This window comes from Macaca fascicularis, chromosome 4 (assembly GCF_037993035.2).
Source record: "Macaca fascicularis isolate 582-1 chromosome 4, T2T-MFA8v1.1".
Lineage (NCBI taxonomy): Eukaryota > Metazoa > Chordata > Mammalia > Primates > Cercopithecidae > Macaca > Macaca fascicularis.
In genome coordinates, this window is record NC_088378.1 from 25,794,613 (window position 1) to 25,804,795 (window position 10,183).

General features: G+C 37.3%; 1 long non-coding RNA gene and 1 other non-coding gene across 2 annotated transcripts in view; one reads left to right on the plus strand and one right to left on the minus strand.

Moving 5' to 3' along the window:
* LOC102139483 (uncharacterized) overlaps positions 1–10,183 on the plus strand; it is a 125,928-nt gene that overhangs the window by 11,663 nt on the left and 104,082 nt on the right. The gene's annotated exons all lie outside the window — the stretch shown is intronic.
* On the minus strand, positions 2,408–2,544 carry LOC123573230 (small nucleolar RNA SNORA46). Its single transcript, XR_006697959.2, has one exon. It is a non-coding gene; the product is annotated as a small nucleolar RNA SNORA46 (small nucleolar RNA).

A 10,183-nucleotide genomic window follows, 5' to 3' on the forward strand; every position in this document is an offset into this window, starting at 1 on the left:
TCTCTGTATACACTCTCTCTGTATACACTCTCTCTGTATATACTCTCTATACACACACTCTCTCTGTATACACTCTCTCTGTATACACTCTCTCTGTATACACTCTCTCTGTATACACTCTCTCTGTATACACTCTCTCTATACACACTCTCTCTGTATACACTCTCTCTATACACACACTCTCTCTGTATACACTCTCTCTGTATACACTCTCTCTGTACACACTCTCTCTGTATACACTCTCTCTGTATACACTCTCTCTATACACACACTCTCTCTGTATACACTCTCTCTGTATACACTCTCTCTGTATACACTCTCTCTGTACACACTCTCTCTGTATACACTCTCTCTGTATATACTCTCTCTATACACACACTCTCTCTGTATACACTCTCTCTGTATACACTCTCTCTATACACACACTCTCTCTGTATACACTCTCTCTGTACACACTCTCTCTGTATACACTCTCTCTGTATACACTCTCTCTATACACACACTCTCTCTGTATACACTCTCTCTGTATACACTCTCTCTATACACACACTCTCTCTGTATACACTCTCTCTGTATACACTCTCTCTGTACACACTCTCTCTGTACACACTCTCTCTGTATACACTCTCTCTGTATATACTCTCTCTATACACACACTCTCTCTGTATACACTCTCTCTGTATACACTCTCTCTATACACACACTCTCTCTGTATACACTCTCTCTGTACACACTCTCTCTGTATACACTCTCTCTGTATACACTCTCTCTATACACACACTCTCTCTGTATACACTCTCTCTGTATACACTCTCTCTATACACACACTCTCTCTGTATACACTCTCTCTGTATACACTCTCTCTGTATACACTCTCTCTGTATACACTCTCTCTATACACACACTCTCTCTGTATACACTCTCTCTGTACACACTCTCTCTGTATACACTCTCTCTGTATACACTCTCTCTATACACACACTCTCTCTGTATACACTCTCTCTGTATACACTCTCTCTGTATACACTCTCTCTGTATACACTCTCTCTATACACACACTCTCTCTGTATACACTCTCTCTGTATACACTCTCTCTGTATACACTCTCTATACACACACTCTCTCTGTATACACTCTCTCTGTACACACTCTCTCTGTATACACTCTCTCTATACACACACTCTCTCTGTATACACTCTCTCTGTACACACTCTCTCTGTATACACTCTCTCTATACACACACTCTCTCTGTATACACTCTCTCTATACACACACTCTCTCTGTACACACTCTCTCTATACACACACTCTCTCTGTATACACTCTCTCTGTATACACTCTCTCTGTACACACTCTCTCTGTACACACTCTCTCTGTATACACTCTCTCTATACACACACTCTCTCTGTATACACTCTCGCTGTATACACTCTCTCTGTATACACTCTCTCTGTATACACTCTCTATACAAACACTCTCTCTGTATACACTCTCTCTATACACACACTCTCTCTGTATACACTCTCTCTGTATACACTCTCTCTGTATACACTCTCTCTGTACACACTCTCTCTGTATACACTCTCTCTGTATACACTCTCTCTATACACACACTCTCTCTGTATATACACACACACAGAGACACTTTCCTGTGTGCTATAACACAGTTCCTTTGAGTGCTATAACAAAGTAGCATAGATTGAGTGGCTTATAAGCAACAGAAATTTATTTCTCACAGGTCTAGAGGCTCAATGTCTAATATAAGGGTGCCAGCATGGTTGGGTTCTGGTGAGGGCCCTCTTCACAGTTGCTGACTGTATTATTTCATTCTCATACTGCTATAAAGAACTACCCAAGACTGGGTAATTTATGAAGAGTTTTAACTAACTCACAGTTTTGTGGGCTGTAATGAAGCATGGCTGGGGAGGCCTCAGAAAACTTAAAATCATGGCAGAAGGCAAAGGGGAAGCAGGCATGAGTGGGGCAGGATAGAGAGAGCAAAGGGGGACGTGCCATGCACTTTTAAACCATTAGATCTCGTAAGAACTCAGTATCATGAGAACAGCACGGAGGAAATCTGCTCCATGATCCAGTTGCCTCCCACCAGGTCCCTCCTCCAACATTGGGAATTACAATTCAACATGAGATTTGGATGGGGAGGCAAACCATATCACACTCTCTTTACTTATGCAAATTTCTGCAGCCAGCTCCCCACAAAATGGATTTTTCCTTTATACTACATGGTCAAGCTGCAAATTTTCCAAACTTTTATGCTCTGCTTCCCTTTTAAATATAAGTTCCAGTTTCAGACAATCTTTTTGTTCATGCATATGGCTGAGTGCTGTTAGAAGCAGCCAGAGCACATATTTTTTATTTTTAATTTGTTTGTTTTCAAAAATCAAATACAGTCATGTTCCTTAACTCCATACAGCAACAGCAGAATGGCATAAGTCAGTTTTGCAACAGAGAGAGCCAGGATTTTTCTTGCACTACAGTGTAACCAAGAATGGGGAATATTCCCATCCATAGTTCTAAATATAGTGCTACAGATCACATCTTGAATGCTTTGCTGCTTAGAAATTTCTTTCACTAAATAACTTAAATCATCTCTCTCAGATGCATAGTTCCACAGATCTCTAGAGAAATGGCACAATGCCACCAGTTTCTTTGCTAAAGCATAGCAAAAGTGACCTTTACTCCTGTTAGTTCCCAAAAAGTTCCTCATTTCCATCTGAGACCACCTCAGCCTGGACTTCGTTGTCCATATCAGTATCAGCATTTTGGTCAAAACTATTGAACAAGTCTCTAGGAAGTTCCAAACCTTTCCTCCTCTTCCTGTCTTCTTCTGAGCATTCCAAACTGTTCCAACCTCGTCTGTTATCCAGTTCTGAAGCTGTTTCCACATTTTCAGGTATCTATATAGCAATGCCCCACTTCTCTGATACCAATATTCTGTATTAGTCCATTTTCACACTGTTATAAAGAAATACCTGAGACTGGGTAATTTATGAAGAGGTTTAATTGATCACAGTTTTGCAGGCTGCATGGGAAGCACAGCTGGGAAGACCTCGGGAACCTTGCAGTCACGGCAGAAGGTGAAGGGGTAGTGTCTTCACGTGGCCAGGAGAGACAGAGAGAGAGAAGAGGAAGTGCCATACATTTTTAAACCATCAGATCTCATGAGAACTCACTCACTATCATGGGAACAGCAAGGGGGAAATTTGCCCCCATGATCCAATCACCTCCCACCAGGTCCCTCCCCCAGTATTAGGAATTACAATTCAACATAAGATTTGTGTGGGGACAAAGATCCAAACCATATCACAGACTGTCAACTTCTCATTGTATCTTTACATGGTAGAAAGACAGTGAGAGAGCTCTCTGAGATCCATTTTATGTCACTAACCCCACTCATGAGGGCTCCACCCTCATGACCTACTCACCTTCCGAGAGTCTCACCTCCTAAACTGTCACATTGGGAGTTAGGATTCCAACATATGAATTTTGACATTAGGTATATAGCAATTCTTATAGTAATTTTTCCTCGCAAATGTCAACAATTTCAATTTTATTGATGAGGACATTTTGTGTTTCAAGGATAAAACATAAATCTTGACCTATCATATTCATTGTAAATGAAAATGACCCAGATTTTCTTTAATTTTTAATTTTATTGTTTTTTTTGAAGGGGTTGACACACAGGTTTGGTCATAAGCACTCTATTTATTCTGTCACTTCAGGCAGCTTCATCCACACACGGCTTCTATTACACTGAATTCACACAAACTTACATATCCCAGAGCCTGAAATAGAGAGGGCCTATCTTAAAGATACATGTTGAAGGCTTTTATCTAAAAGAGTAGAAAGTAAATTGATAAAAATAAAGCCCATAAGGTTTTATAAGAAATTGTATCAACTTGAACTATAAGACAGAGAGGCAATACAAAATTAAGAGAGGCCTTTGGAACTCCTGAATTACTATAGGCAAAAGGAAGTTAGCGAAGATGACTTAACTGTGAACATGAAACACTTTTTATGAAAATATCACTCAGAGGGATGAGCCAAAAGTCCAGAATATAGTCAAGAGTCATGGAGAAGTATTCCCAGGTAATAGGATTGAGCCTTGGTCAAGGGAATGGAAACATGTCTCTACATATATTTCAGAATTGCTATGGACCATGACTGTTTTGCACCTCTTTTGAATAGAAATGTCTATTGCAGGTATCCTATATTTATCTTATGACTATATGTTGTGGTTGGTGGGGATGTGATGATTAATTTTATGTGTGAATTTGACTGGGCTGTGGGCTTTCCAGATATTTGATGAAGCATTATGATGAGTGTTTCTGTGAGGGTGTTATTTGATAAATATAACATTTAAATTGATTGAGTAAAGAAGGCTGACCTCCTGCATGTGGGTGGGCTTTACCAAGTCAGTTGAAGGGTAAATAGAGCAATAAGTTGACTATTCCCAGAATAAGAGGAAATTTCTTCTGCCTGAATGTCCTTGAGTTAGGACATCTTTTATGTTTGTTTGTTTTTATGCCTTTAGACTTGAATTAAAATATTGGCTCTTCCTAAGTCTGAAACCTGCTGGCCTTTTATCTGCATATAGACCTGATTTAGAGGACTTACACTTTCAGCCAAAGCCTGATGCTACAATGAGAAAAGACTCGTCAGGGGTCCTGGCAGAGGCTTAATGTATTTTTTTATTATTTTTGTGATTTCAGTAGTTTTTGGGGAACAGTGGTGTTTGGTTACATGGATAAGTTCTTTAGGTGTGATTTCTGAGATTTTGGTGCACCCATTACCCAAGCAGTGTACACTTCACCCAATGGGTAGTCTTTTATACCTCATGCCCTCCCACCCTTCTCCCCAAGTCCCCAGAGTCCATTATGTCATTCTTATGCCTTTGCATCCTCATAGCTTAGATCCCACTTATAAGTGAGAACATATGATGTTGGATGTTTGGATTTCCATTTCTGAGTTACTTCACTTAGAATAATGGTCTCTAATTCCATCCAGGTTGCTGTGAATGTCATTGTTTCATTCCTTGTTATTGCTGAGTACTATTCTAGGGTATGTGTGTGTGTGTGTGTGTGTGTGTGTGTGTGTGTGTATGTATATATGATATATATATATCTCACACTTTATCCACTCTGTTGATTGATGGCCATTTAGGCTGGTTCCATATTTTTGAAATTGTGAATTGTGCTGCTATAAACACACATGTGCAAGTGTCTTTTTCATGTAATAACTTCTTTTCCTTTGGGTAGATACCCAGTAGTGGTATCGCTGGAGCCATTAATACCTCTTACCCTACCTGTGGCTTGGTTTCTTCTTGACCACCTTTCTAGGCCCTACCAAGAAAACCCTTAGCTTCATTTTGCCTTTCATAAGTTACATACCCTTTTATTTGGATTTAGTTCTTGTTCTCATGGACTTCAGAGCCCACTTGTGCCCGCTATTTGGGATCCAAATTCTCTTTAGTCCATGATTACAAGCAAGAACCAGCCCCAATGACTTTCATATCAGACACATGGTTTTAGAACTTCAGACTCAGTTACTGCCTAGAAGGAAAGTTTGAGTAACACACAGCAAATCTACTAATGTTCTATTCGGTCACAGATATAGACTGGTCAAGTTATAACATGACTATTTAATACTTTAGGTTTTCATATTATTGTTGAAAAAATTTCAGTAACATATTGTGTAGAAAATCTTTCATGTTGAGATATTTGCATCTATAGACATAAAGTTCTTCATGGTAATAGTTCATATTTTGTTTTGTTTTGCAGAGACAAGGTCTTGTTATGTTTCCCAGACTGGTCTCAAACTCCTGGTCTCAAGAGGTCTTCCTTGCTTGGCCTCCCAAAGGGTTGGGATAACAGGCGTCAGCCTCCATAACTGGCCTTTCATATTCTGTTGTTTTCTCTCTATTTCTTAATTTTGAATTTTCTCCATAGTTTTTAAATTATATTTATAAAAGTTTATAGTTTTTCCTTAAAGATTTATATCTTGAGTTTATTAATTCTACTATCTTTAGATTTTCAAATGCTGGATTTCTGCTTTAGTACCTACAGTTGTCCTTCTTAGAGTTTGTTTTGTTGAATTTTTCCCCTGAGTGTTTGAGTTGAATATATGGTTGGTGCCTTTACATTCTTTCAATGTCTTCTGAATATTGAAAACTTTATATATATAATATAGTCTTCTTATTTTTTTAATTGACAAAATGTTACATATTTATAGTGTAAATGATGTTTTAAAATATGTATACATTGTGAAATGGTTACAAAAACTTATTAACATGCATTACCTCACATATTTATTTGTAGTCAGAACACTTAAAATCCACTTTCTTAGCAACTTTCAAGTATACAATACATTGTTATCAACTATAATCACCATGTGGTACATTAGACCTCTTAAACTTACTCCTCTTGTGGTGTAATTGAAATTGTGTATCTTTTGACCATCATCTCCTCAATCTCTTTACTTTCCCCACCACCAGCCCCTGATAGCCACCACTCTTCTCTCTCCTAGCATGAGTTAGACTTTTTTAGATTCCGCATGTAAGCAACATCATATAGTGTTAGTATTTCCGGGCCTGGCTTATTTCATTTAATATAATGTCTTCCAGGTTTATCCATGTTGTTGGGAATCTATGGAATGGGAGAAAGTATTTGCAAACCATACATCTGATAAAGAGTTAATATCTAAAATATAGAGGAAATCACATTGTTCAATAGCAAGAGAGCAAATAACCCAATTGAAAATGGGCAAAGGATTTGAATAGACATTTCCCAAAAGAAGACAAATATGTCCAACAGGTACATGAAAAAAATGCTCATATCAGAGAGATATAAAATAAAACCACAATGAGATATTACTTCACACGTGTTAGAATAGCTGTTTTGAAAAAGGTAACACGTTGGTGAGAATGTGAAGAAAAGGGAACTGTAGTACACTATTGGTGATCATGTAAATTAGTACAGCCATTGTGGAAGACAGGATGGAGGTTCCTCAAAAAATTAAAAATGTAACTATCATATGATCCAGCAACCCCACACTGGGTATATATTCAAAAGAAATGAAATCAGTATGTCGAAGAATATCTGCACTGTTATGTTTGTTGCTACACTATTCATAGTAGCTAAAATGTGGAATAAACCTAAGTGTCCATCCGTGGATGAATGGATAAAGAAAATGGATACAGGCCGGGCGCGGTGGCTCAAGCCTGTAATCCCAGCACTTTGGGAGGCCGAGATGGGTGGATCACGAGGTCAGGAAATCGAGACCATCCTGGCTAACACGGTGAAACCCCGTCTCTACTAAAAAAATACAAAAAAATAGCCGGGCGAGGTGGTGGGCGCCTGTAGTCCCAGCTACTCGGGAGGCTGAGGCAGGAGAATGGCGTGAACCCGGGAGGCGGAGCTTGCAGTGAGCTGAGATCCAGCCACTGCACTCCAGCCTGGGCGACAGAGCGAGACTCCGTCTCAAAAAAAAAAAAAAAAAAAAAAAAAAAGAAAATGGATACATACAGAATACTATTCAGCCTTAAAAATAAAAATGTTACATATTTAAAACAGAATTCTTGCTTAAATTCTGCTTTGGTCACATCCCATGTTTTTTGACATGTAAGATTTCATTGTTTGAATTTTAAAACTGACCTGCATTAGTATCTTGATTTTTATTTTAATCTTTCTTTTTTGCCAGAGAATATTTTAAAACTTAAGTGTTTTTGTGTTTTTGGTAGTTTGTCAGTCAACTTTATGTGTGTGGGTTAATTTTATTGTAGCCAGCTACTTCGGTCTATTCATTCTCAACTTTTGGGAATATATAGTTTTTATTATGTCCTAGTGTATGATTAACTGTTGTACAAACCTTAGTATAGATATCGTATCCTAATTCAACTGCATTATTTTATTCTCACTCTCTTTAAATTTAAAATACAAATAAGTATTAAATTTTTGTATTTTGTACAAATAAGTATTAAATTTAATTTGCATAAAATACAATTAAATATTAAATTTTGCTTATTTGAGATCAAAAGCTGAGAAAAGAGTGTGAAAGTCTTCCATTACAGTTGTGTTTTTCCTTACTTACCTGTATTTCTAAGTTTTGGCTTTTTATAATTTGATCCTGCATCCCCATGTTTGTCATGACTCTTACAATGTTATTGTGAATTGTATATTATTTAAAATATGAAAACATTCTTGATTAATAAATGCTTTTCCCTTTTCAAAATCATCTTTTTAAAAATTCAACTTTTAAGTTTAGGGGCACGTGTGCAGGTTTGTTATATAGGTAAACCTGTGTCATGGGGGTTGTTATATAGATTATTTCATCAGCCAGGTGTTAAGCCAAGTACTCATTAGTTATTTTTCCTGATCCTCTCCCTCAACCCAACCTCAACCCTCTGTTGGATCCCAGTGTCTGCTGTTCCTCTCTCATCATTTAGCTCCTACTTATAAGTGAGAACATACAGTATTTGGTTTTCTGTTCCTGCATTAGTTAGCTAAAGATATTGACCTCCAGCTCCATTTATGTCCCTCCAAAGGACATGATCTCATTCTTTTTTATGTCTGCATAGTATTCCATGGTGTATATGTACCAAATTTTTCTTTATCCAGTCTGCCACTGATGGACATTTAGGTTGATTCCATGTCTTCGCTATTGTGAATAGTGCTGCAATGAACATATATGTGCATGTGTCTGATATAATAGAATGATTTATATTTCTTTGGGCATATACTCAATAATGGGATTGCTGGGTTCAATAGTAGTTCTGTTTTTAAGTCTTTAAGGAATCACCACATTGCTTTCCACAATGGGTCAAAATCATCTTTTCATTTTAGAATAGCTTTAGATTTTTAAAAAAGTTATTAAGATAATACCTTTCCCCACAATTTTTCCTATTACTAATATCTTACATTACCATGATACATTTGTCACAGTAAGAAAATATTGGTACATTACTACTAACTAAACCTCAGACTTTATTCAGATTTCACAAGTTATTATTATTATTTTTTAAACTGGTATCTTTTCTCTATTCCAGAATCCCATTTAGTAATACCACATTACATGTACTTGTTGTAGTTGTTGTGTCTCCTTAATCTCTTCTGGTCTGTGACAGTTTCTTAATCTTTTCTCTCTCTCTCTGTGTGTGTGTGTGTGTGTGTGTGTGTGTGTGTGTGTGTGTGTGTGATCTTGAAAGTTTTAAGGAACAGTGATCAGTTATTTAGTAGAGTGGAAGATTTATCTGACATTTTTCTCATGGTTAGACTGGAGACATGACTTATTACTGGTGATGTTATCCTTCATACCTGGGCAAGATAGTGTTGGATAGTTTTCTCCACTGTAAAGTTTCTTCTCCTTCCTGTCTCCCCTCTTTTTCTCTTTCTTCATATTTGATTCTTTGGAAGCAAATCATTCAGAACAGTCCATATTTAAAGATTTAAGGTGGGAATAATTAAGTTTCACCTCCTGGAAGGGAGACGTCTTTCACATTTAATTGTATTTTGAGATTTCTTTCATTTGCACTTGACTTGTGAATTTTTATCTGCCTTTAAAAAAAATTGTTAATCTGTATCATTTTTTCATATGTTACTTTTACAGTTGAATTCTATTTTACAAGCCCATGTGTACCTCTTTGTCTTTTATCAGAGTAATTCCTCAAGATTTTATCTTTATTGATTGATTTCTAAGGGATACTACTTGCTTCTAACATGTTAATCAGCAATGTAGGCTCTGGCATAGCTTACCAACCCTAACAGTGGCAGGGAGTTGCTCTGTGTAATGGTGTAGTACTCCGCTGTCTTCTCCATGGTGGGTGAGTTCTCTGGATGGGGTCAGCTTTCTTCACATATCATGGAAGTGAAAGGGGACAATTGAAACCTATTTTGAAAGAGTGAGTAATTTCTAAGCAAGCAATGTAACCTAAAAAATAATCTCTTATTTTGTAATACCATAATCTTTCTGGTTCAGATTTTAATGGCTACCATTTGTACATTTGGCATTATCCTGGACGCTTTACGTATAACATTTTATTTCATCTTCCCAACATTCCTAAGGGTAAGCCTTGTTCTTCCCATTTAAGATGACAAACTCCTCCTAGGAAATAGCAGAAGTTTGAAAACAAGCCCATCTTACTTCTACACCTTCTTTTCTACTGCACCAAT